This window comes from Pseudochaenichthys georgianus, chromosome 16, assembly GCF_902827115.2.
Source record: "Pseudochaenichthys georgianus chromosome 16, fPseGeo1.2, whole genome shotgun sequence".
Classification (NCBI taxonomy): domain Eukaryota; kingdom Metazoa; phylum Chordata; class Actinopteri; order Perciformes; family Channichthyidae; genus Pseudochaenichthys; species Pseudochaenichthys georgianus.
The window spans coordinates 44,100,702-44,110,701 of NC_047518.2; the positions used below are offsets into that span (position 1 = coordinate 44,100,702).

Here is a 10,000-nt window from a genome sequence, read left to right on the forward strand (position 1 = left end):
CAAATCACTCCACGACCACAAAATGCCTCAAATGTAAACTGACAAAGTCATGATGGGACGGCTAAACAAAAGTGACGTATGCAGCAAACATCCTCATGACTGTTCGGCTCTGATCTGAAACCCTGCAGCCAAAACATTCCCTGAGTGAGAACTGCGGGAAACATGGTGGGAAATTACCGGCAGACGGCAGACAAAAATCTAGTAAACTATGTCCAGAGCTGGTAATGGACTTTGACTCAGGAGTGTCAGTACAGAGGGGAGCGCATGTTGTAGACATTGGTATTCCCTTTGAGGCAATTCAACTAAAAGACAGATCTAAATACAACCCGTTTTAAGAAATGTCATTTGAGATGATACTCAGCATTACCACATACTTGAGTCCTTGATTTAATTTAAAGGACACCTATTATGCAAAATCCACTTCTTCATGTCTTTTCTACATCAACATGTCTCTGTGGAAAGACACTCATTTCTATGAAAACCTGTCTGAAAATGAGCTGATCAGATTTTGGCCACTTTATGATGTCATAACGATGTGTTGTCTTGTGTAACCATTAGCCAATCAGCAACCAAGGTACCCCCCCCCCCTTATCACCTGAATCTCCTCTAGAGCTCCATTGAGTTCTTTGTAACCAAATGTCTCTCAGAGGGGCGTGGGGAGGGGCTCCTTATTTTCATCTAAAGTAACAGACAGAGAATCAGCACTTTGGAAACAGGGCTGAAACAGAGGGGATTATGGGTAATGCTGCAATGATCTGTTTGGTGTTTCAGCCAATCAGAGACAGGCTCTGTGTATATCTGAGACCTGTGATATATTGATGAGAAACAGTATAACAGGTAGGGTGACCAGATGTCCCGCTTTGCGCGGGACTGCACAGCATTTTCACGACTTTTGCTGCGTCCCGCAAATTGAGACGATGTCCCGCATATTTCATTTTGATTGGCTAAAACGCTTTTCTTTAAAATCAGATTCATCCAATGGCTGTTGAGAAAGCAGGGAAGGCTATCATCAGGGGCTGTGTTTGCTGTCAATCAAACTGTAACACACGGCGGGTGCTGGTCAAGTGTTAACCAATGAGAGTAACTCACTCACACACCCCCCCCCCACCCGCCAAACAACAACAACGAACGCAGGCGACGCAGCAGGTTATGGAACATGGAGGAAACTGAAACTACAGCTAAGAAGATGCACATACAACAAAGACTGGGAAGACACTTACCCGTGGGTGAAGCCAGTGCAAGAGTAATTTTTAAATTTCACATGGCGGTGAATACGACATCAAAAGACACAGAGAATGCGATTTTCACAAGAAACGTGTCGCTCAAAAAGAGACATCCCACTATATGGAGACATTCCTACTCAAACCAACAAACGATGGCCACTCAGACAAGGCAGCAGAAACAGCAGCAGAAATAACCAGTGTTTACCACACAGTGCAACACTCCCATTCATACCGGTCAAATGACTGGTAACAAGCTAGCGCCGACCATGTTTCCAGACTCTGAGATAGCAAGGAAAATGTCATGTGGTCGTACAAAAGCAGCGTCCATAATAACAGATGTGCTTGCCCCTGCCTCTGTGGAGAGTTGTTTGACAGAGTCAAAGACACCAGTGGTTCTAGGTGACAGAAGGCCCACCTTCTGTTGCTGTGATGGACAAAACTGAAAGCTATTTTATTTGATGTATTATTATGTTTCTGTTCCCTCCTGGCCAGTGTTGGTTTTATTTTATCTATTAATTTATGTTGTGCCTACTTGTACAGGTAATACTGACTAGTTGAATTAAGAAGATGCGTTTCTAAACACTTGAAGTGAATAATGCCTGCTGCCTTAGTTTACTTTTCTTTATTAAAAAACTGCATCTTGACTTCACTTTCTGCTCTGTTGTTATATATTTGTTACGGGTTTTTTTCCGGGGGTTGGGGGGTGCTGTTGAGAGGGTGTCCCACATTGTCCCACACAACCATACTCCTTGTCCCACATTTGGTTTGTTGGGATCTGGTCACCCTAATAACAGGGGACCTTTAAAGAGAACTTGTTTTCCGATTAGATCCAATTACCTCACCTATAGGTTCGTGGACCAGTTTAAGTTCAGACCATTAAAGTAGGAAAAATGGAAAAATGAATCTTAAGAAATGTGGCACACACTAATGAATAAGTCTGCCTGTTGTGAACTTTTTAAACCACAACATAAATCATTGGCATTGTCTTCGGCCGATTAGGGCAATTATTAGATGATCTTTATCTGCGTCCGTAGTTTGCCGTGTTAAAACGATGTTTGATGGACTGAGCTATGTGAGAATTACACAGACAAAAATGTCCCCTTAGATAAAAGGCACCCTTTGTGCCGGTTGTAAAACCCAATATCGGCCAATGTCTCGATACAATCCTAATGAACTTTTGCTTATCTGCATAATACATTTAGCAATTTCTAGCCTTCCTAAGCAACCCTGGTATTTTGAGGGTGTTTCTCAATGTCGAGGACGCTTCCTTGGTAGGACATGTCCCTCCGAGTCAGGTCCTTCAGAAGCGAGGCAAGAATCCTTCCTAGCCTCGGAAAACGAAGAATGGTGGAACAGGCTAACAGGTGTGCGTCATATGCGAGGCCCCGCCTTGAATGGAGCGCGATTTCCGCCAAAGATTTGGAAATTGGTCCGTGCGCAAAGCATTGTGGGGATTTTAAGACCGCGGAGGATACACATGTGCAGCCTCGAAATTTCCCGCAACGAAGGACGCCGGCCTCGGTAGAATTCCAAGCATCCTGGACATCGGAACAGTCCTTCGGCGGGACTCGATGACGTAGCATCCTTGAATTAGTGGCTCTGGAGCAGCCTTCCTCGACATTGAGAAACACCCCCAGACTGCTCCTCGGTGGGCTTGGGCTGCTGTTGGACGCACTCACTACTCCAATAATCAATAGATAACAACTAATTGCCATCACATTTTGCAAAATAGTACAACTACAAAATCTGTGTCAAAGATTCCAATGAATGTTAGTTCTGCTATCAAATCAGATAAGTGCCAAATCTAAAGGCTCAGTAGAAACATTTAATCCAGCTTACATTACATTGCATGTCTCTTGTTATAAGCTTTTATCCAAAGCGACATACATACATTCAGTTGTGTGGACAATCCCCACCGGAGCAATTTGGGATAAAGTGTCTTGCCAAAGGGACACAACGACATGCTGACTGCAGTGGGGTTTGAACCAGTGCCACATGTCTCCCACTCCTTGCACCCTGCCCATAGATCATAATCTGACTGCCCATAACCTTTCCTGTCAATTCATGTCACCCATCCACACAAAAGCATGTGGAATATCACCATAGCAACTTCTAAAAGTGAGTTCATTAAGGCTCAATTTGACACATTCCTAAAACAATGTGTATGGTATAAGAAATAGCTTGCATTCCATGAATTAACACCATTTTAGTTGTTCTGTAAACTCGGCATCCTGAACTTGATTCTGATCCGTCAGCGGGGATGTTCTTTGTAAATGTCAAGAGTCTCGCTATCCCTTCAGAGTATAGTTAAACATTCAGTAGTTCTGCTTATCGGGTGACCCGTGTCCTCAGGGCAGGTGACAGGCGCCGGGCGGCCAGAAGTTGCCGTCACCTTACTTTAAAATGTCTACGTGCAGTATGAGCGTTTTCAACATGACACCAGCTAATTTCCCTAGTTGTTGCTATGAATGTGGAATTTGAACCAGTGGGTGATTTGGACAGTGGTATGGTTTCTTTCTCACCATTAGAAACCAAATCCCTTCAGGGTTTTTTTAATTGTTGGGTTTATAATTTAAGTCCTGATAGGTTTTTACCTTGGCCATTAAACAAAAATCACTTAAATGAATTAAAATTGATGTTCAACGCACAGAACTGTAATACCCTGTTATGCCTTACCTGATTTCAAACTAGTCACACATGCAAAATATACAAAGATAGGGCTCGGGATTAGAGTTCATTATTGTAAGTGTCCTTGAATCGTTGATTGGTCAACATAAATAATAGCACAATTGGATGGTATCCTTACATTCGATTCGATAAAAGACGGTATTAAATTATCGTCCAATCTTCATTGTGGTCAATAGTGATCAGATAAGATCTCGCTCTATTCACTGAGGAGCGTAGGGTGATGGGAGAAACTGTGGCGCAGGAAGATACCCAACCTGAGGTGTCAAACGGAGAGTCTGACACACAATAAGGTCTAATCATGGAGCTGTGAAAAGGAAACCGGCGAGGACAGGGATCGAGTGTCCGAGCAGTAACTACACACCGCAGAGACCGGCACGAAGCAGCAAGAGGAAGGTGGCGATGAAGGCGTGAAGACTGTGCTCAGGTTTCACAGAAACACTGAGTCACTGACAGGAAGCGCAGAGTTTCGTGCGGGATCATCGGCGAGCGCCAGAGCAGAGAGAGTGCGCTAAGTGACAGCGACTTCATTGCATTTTTAATTAGCCAGCCATGAATAATCGAGGCGGTCGGCCATACAAAGAAGGTGGCTATTGATCCCTGGGGAGAGAGGTGTGATATTGCCTGCATGAAGACACTTTCTTTTCAGCTGGTGTGACACCTTAGCTGGCACAAAGATAGCGAGGTGTCATTAGGACTCGGGTGAAAAGAGATGGCTCGCACTCGCCGAGTGAAAAGAGCAGCGGAACTCAAGACGTCGCCTAATTGATGGGGGCGATTCAATCCGCCTAATTGATGGTAAAACAATGGACCAGGGTGAACCAAACGTCAATCAATATAAGTTTCCGGGAATGGAGAGGGGTGAGAGAAAGGGTTTCCACTGACCTATAAGACCATCCGTTGGTAAATTGGAATAACCTAATTTTTTGAAGTCTTCATTTTCTCAGAACTTGAAACGCACACCTGTAGAGGAGACGCTTCATCAAGGGACACTGAATCGAACCCTACATTATTAATTGTTGAAGTGTTGAATGCTAGGTTGATCTCGTGCACTTTGCCATTCATCTTCATGTTGTGGGGCTTATTCCATATTGCTCAGCTCCGACTCTCAGGTAAGCATGTTGGCAGGTGGATTTAAAGGTCCTCTATTATACTGATTTTCATCAATATATCACAGGTCTCAGATATACACAGAGCCTGTCTCTGATTGGCTGAAACACCAAACAGATCATTGCAGCATTACCCATAATCCCCTCTGTTTCAGCCCCGTTTCCAAAGTGCTGATTCTCTGTCTGTTACTTTAGATGAAAGTAAGAAGCCCCTCCCCACGCCCCTCTGAGAGACATCTGGTTACAAAGAACTCAAAGGAGCTCTAGAGGAGATTCAGGTGATAAGGGGGGGGGGGGTTACCTTGTTGCTGATTGGCTAAAGCCTCTTACACACCAAACTGACACCAAAGGACACGTCCTGACGGAACGTCGTCTCACGTCTCCTGCGTCTCAGCCATGTGTCGCACTGGAACACACCGCAAAGACTGATTCGCTAAGCTGAACAGCCAATCGGCAGAAGGTGTCAGCACGGCTGAAAAGCGGCTCGGTGTGTGTAAAGACCTTAATGGTTACACAAGACAACGCATCGTTATGACATCATAAAGTGGCCAAAATCTGATCAGCTCATTTTCAGACGAGGAGGGGACACATGTTGATGTAGAAGAGACATGAAGAAGAGGGGACACATGTTGATGTAGAAGAGACATGAAGAAGAGGGGACACATGTTGATGTAGAAGAGACATGAAGAAGAGGGGACACATGTTGATGTAGAAGAGACATGAAGAAGAGGGGACACATGTTGATGTAGAAGAGACATGAAGAAGAGGGGACACATGTTGATGTAGAAGAGACATGAAGAAGAGGGGACACATGTTGATGTAGAAGAGACATGAAGAAGAGGGGACGCATGTTGATGTAGAAGAGACATGAAGAAGAGGGGACACATGTTGATGAAGAAGAGACATGGAGAAGAGGGGACACATGTTGATGTAGAAGAGACATGAGGAAGAGGATTTTGCATAACAGGTGACCTTTGAGTTAACAGAATAGCACATAACATCATCATTTACGCACCAACAGCGATACCAAGTCAGACGTAAACTTGGTTTTAACTGCTCGGATATCAGAGTCTTGTGTCTGGTATTTACCAAATCAAAATCTGTAGTTCCTTCCATGTTGCAAGGTCAGCGTAAATAAAACCAGAACCATCAGATAAGATAAAACAAAGAGCTGACAGAGTAAATATGTTTTTCTGTATAATGCCCGAACTGACGCAACGATCTGAAGATGTGATAAATAATCAGATTGAAGCTGTCTCTTCATAATTAAGTACAGATCAGCAAGTCTGCCAACACCACACCGCAAACGCCTTCGAGCATTTTGGCACCAAGGCCTAAAAAGCTTTTCCACTGACAGTCATGATTTTACCAGACACCGTTACGTAAAGGCGTCAGCTAATTCTCCCTCAGCGCAACCGGCATATCACCTGTCGCCTTTGGCACACATTTGTTTCCAGCATTCCCATGTTTTGTAATTGTCTGTGTAGTCACCACCTCCCCCTCATCTCCGCCAAGCCATTACAAGATATCTGCGGGGCAATAAACCTGCAGGCAGCTTCCTCAGCACCACAACACAGAGTGTGTGACTAAGCCCTGAGTCACGGAGCGGGAACAGAGCGTTGTACCTGTAGAGCAACAATGTAAGTGGTCTTTAAAAGCAGGATAGTAATTTTCACTTTCCGTGCAGCGAGACGGTCGGCCCCCTCCGGCCCTTTGAATCACAGGAAGATGCACCGGCAGCCAAATAAGTCGCGCTGCCAGAGCAAAGGGCGGGGCGGGCGGTGTGCAAACACAAAAGCAAAGTGGAGGCAATTGAAAAGGACAAGATACATTATGGGAAATGGGATGGAAGTAGAAAGAAACTTAGAAACAGACGCTTGTTGAATGAAGGAACACATGAAAAGAAATCTACAGTAAGAAGAGAAATGGTCAAAAACTGCTTATTTATTAAAGCCAAGTATTTATGTATATATTAAAGTATATGGAAGGAAATGCAGAGTGAGAGGAAAAGGACTTCTTTATCATATCAATGTAATGGGATGTATGTAGATTATATAAGACTAATAAAAAGTAAATACAAATAGTGGTTGATTAAAAGACAAGTTGATTAAATGCAGCGGAAGTGCCAAGAAAGGCTTATTTATATCAATGTCAATGATATCTGTAATTTATTAGACATTTCAAATTAAAATAATGTTGTTAATTAAAGCTGTGGTTCTCAACTGGTGGGCCGCAACCCAAAAGTGGGTCGCGGACCCGTTTGAAGTGGGTCGCAGATGTGCGAGTGAAGAAAAAAAATTGAAGAAAAAAAAATATATTTTTGGAAAAAGGTCAAACTTTTATTTTGAAGGCCCGATTTTCTAACGCTGTGCATGCAGTCGGCGTTGGACTGGAAGGACCGGAGACCATAAACGGTTTCTCAATAAAACGTCTTTGCTGATGTTTTTCCGAGTCTTCTGGCCAATCAGAATCAAGGAGAATAACTTTGTGGTAGAACTCTTCTTTATACATCCATGGGTACAACTTCAGATACAAATGAACACATAATGAAATATGACTCCCGGTCTGATGACTGACAGGTCACAGAACAATGGGGGCTATCTCCCCTTACCCACAATTTAAAGTAAGTCACACAGACTATCTCCTCTTTACTCTTCTCTCTGTGAAGTGAAAAACAAACAATGGCATAACATATTATTAAAATGTTGGGTAGTAATAGATTTATTTTCTTGCCTAGTTTATATGTTAGTATTTCTAAAAATCTCCAGGGGGAGGTTTTCAGCATGTGCCTTTTTCAGTTCAGCTTTGATTCCAGCATCTCATTAAAGCATTCTTTAGTTCTATGAAGGGACATGAGGGATATAAGCACTGTACTTCACTTTAGTTAATAGTGTATGCTGCAAAGCGTATATATTACGGCACCATTTTTTGTTGAATAGATTTGAGTGGTTCAAAATGTCGGGTCGCGATCTATTGACTAAGGAAAAAGAGGGTCCGAGGCCTGACCAGTTGAGAACCACTGAATTAGAGGATAAGCTAAAGTCGAAACAATATAAAGAAACATAAAGGAACAAATGTCGACCAAGAGGAGAATAAGTTATTAATGAAAGGATATCGATTAGAAGTAATATTAATTACTTATATCAGGCTGGAAAAGGTGGTTAATTGATGGTTAACCTTCAGGACATAAGGCAGACACACACACACACACACACACACACACACACACACACACACACACACACACACACACACACACACACACACACACACACACACACACACACACACACACACACACACACACACACACACACACACACACACACACACACACACACACACACACACACACACACACACACACACACACACACACACACACACACACACACCACACACACACACACACACACACACACACACACACACACACACACACACACACACACGTCGTCCATGCCCATGAGTTGTCTTTGTCTCCATGAGGAGTCCAGGCCAGACGGAAATGAGCCCTCTGTTATTTGGACTGAGTGTTGTCATTAATTCTGTCTGCATCAAACACAGCACATGTTATTTACACTAAAGACCACAATCTGGCTTTGAAGGACTCCGAGCATGTGTGTGTGTGTGTGTGTGTGTGTGTGTGTGTGTGTGTGTGTGTGTGTGTGTGTGTGTGTGTGTGTGTGTGTGTGTGTGTGTGTGTGTGTGTGTGTGTGTGTGTGTGTGTGTGTGTGTGTGTGTGTGTGTGTGTGAGCGGAGTCACCACAATGACAATCACTTTGTTCTTCCTCCGCTTCTCTGCACCTTTCTTCGTCTCTTTCCGTGTCTTTGCTGGGTTTTGTAGTATCGCGTTTCGTCTTGTAATGAGCGAAACAAACCCACCTTAGTAATGACAACATCTCGGCAGGGTTCCTACACATTTAGAAACAATTCAAATAATTTATTTCCAGTAAAAGTAGAAGCAAAGTGCCTCAGAAAACTGCCATGATGAGTGTTTCCATGATAATGATGAACAGTCGGGCACTATTAATCCAAACTGTATGGAAATCGCAATATAGGCTATTGCAATATTCAAATCAATCAAGAACAGTAATTGTTACGGGTAAATATGTATTAAAATTGTATTTTGGATGAAGTGTTGTCGAGCTGCAGACATATCCACCCCTACAAATGTATTCTACAGACATATTTGGTACATTTTAATATACTTTTCAATGATAAAGAGAATACTGATGCATGTCTTAATTACAATACGAGTCAAAATAATCTCAATTATTGCATTGTTCCATATCGTGCAGCCCTAATGAACAGATGTAGTTTCCACTCGTCTTCAGTGGAACATATTTAGCAGTTTGTAAGTAGAAAACCACACCATTTCCAAAACAATCCAGACTTTTCTCCGGCTCCTTTTCTCCACACAGTGAGGTTGTCACGGGCTTTGATGCTCCAATTGCCGTGAAACCAAGCCATAAATGTCCGTGGAAACTTTCAATTTAGCCATTAAAAAACACCCAAACTGTGTTTCTCCGCCACGCCAGAATTAATCCGCTTTCACAGCTGCGACAAGTGCATGTCTGCGAGGGCGGCTCATGTCGGTGAGACTGCATGTTTCAATCCGCCACTTAAAAGACTCCCTTTTTTTATAACCAAACAAGAATGTTTTTGTCAAAGTGTTTTATTTACGCACTCGAGACGTACAAGTAGAGACGAAAGCTTTTTGAATTGTATGCAAAACAGCCATTATTGACAGTTGTGCGGCCCTCGTTGTTGCGCAACATGTAAATGAAGCCATATGAGCTGCCAAGTAGGGCATTAGTACAGAATACTAAATCATGGCATTGGGAAATTACCAGCAATCACAGCGGATAAGATGATGGGAACATATGCTTGGTAGGAAAGTTCACTCTTGCAGCTAACCATTACAGCACAGTGTGCCGACAATCTATACATCAATTTACATACGTTGACACTTCTGTCATT

At 43.1% G+C, this 10,000-nt stretch overlaps 1 protein-coding gene across 3 annotated transcripts in view; it reads right to left on the bottom strand.

The window, feature by feature from the left end:
- atg5 (ATG5 autophagy related 5 homolog (S. cerevisiae)) overlaps window positions 1–10,000 on the bottom strand; it is a 43,483-nt gene that overhangs the window by 17,747 nt on the left and 15,736 nt on the right. The window lies entirely within an intron of this gene.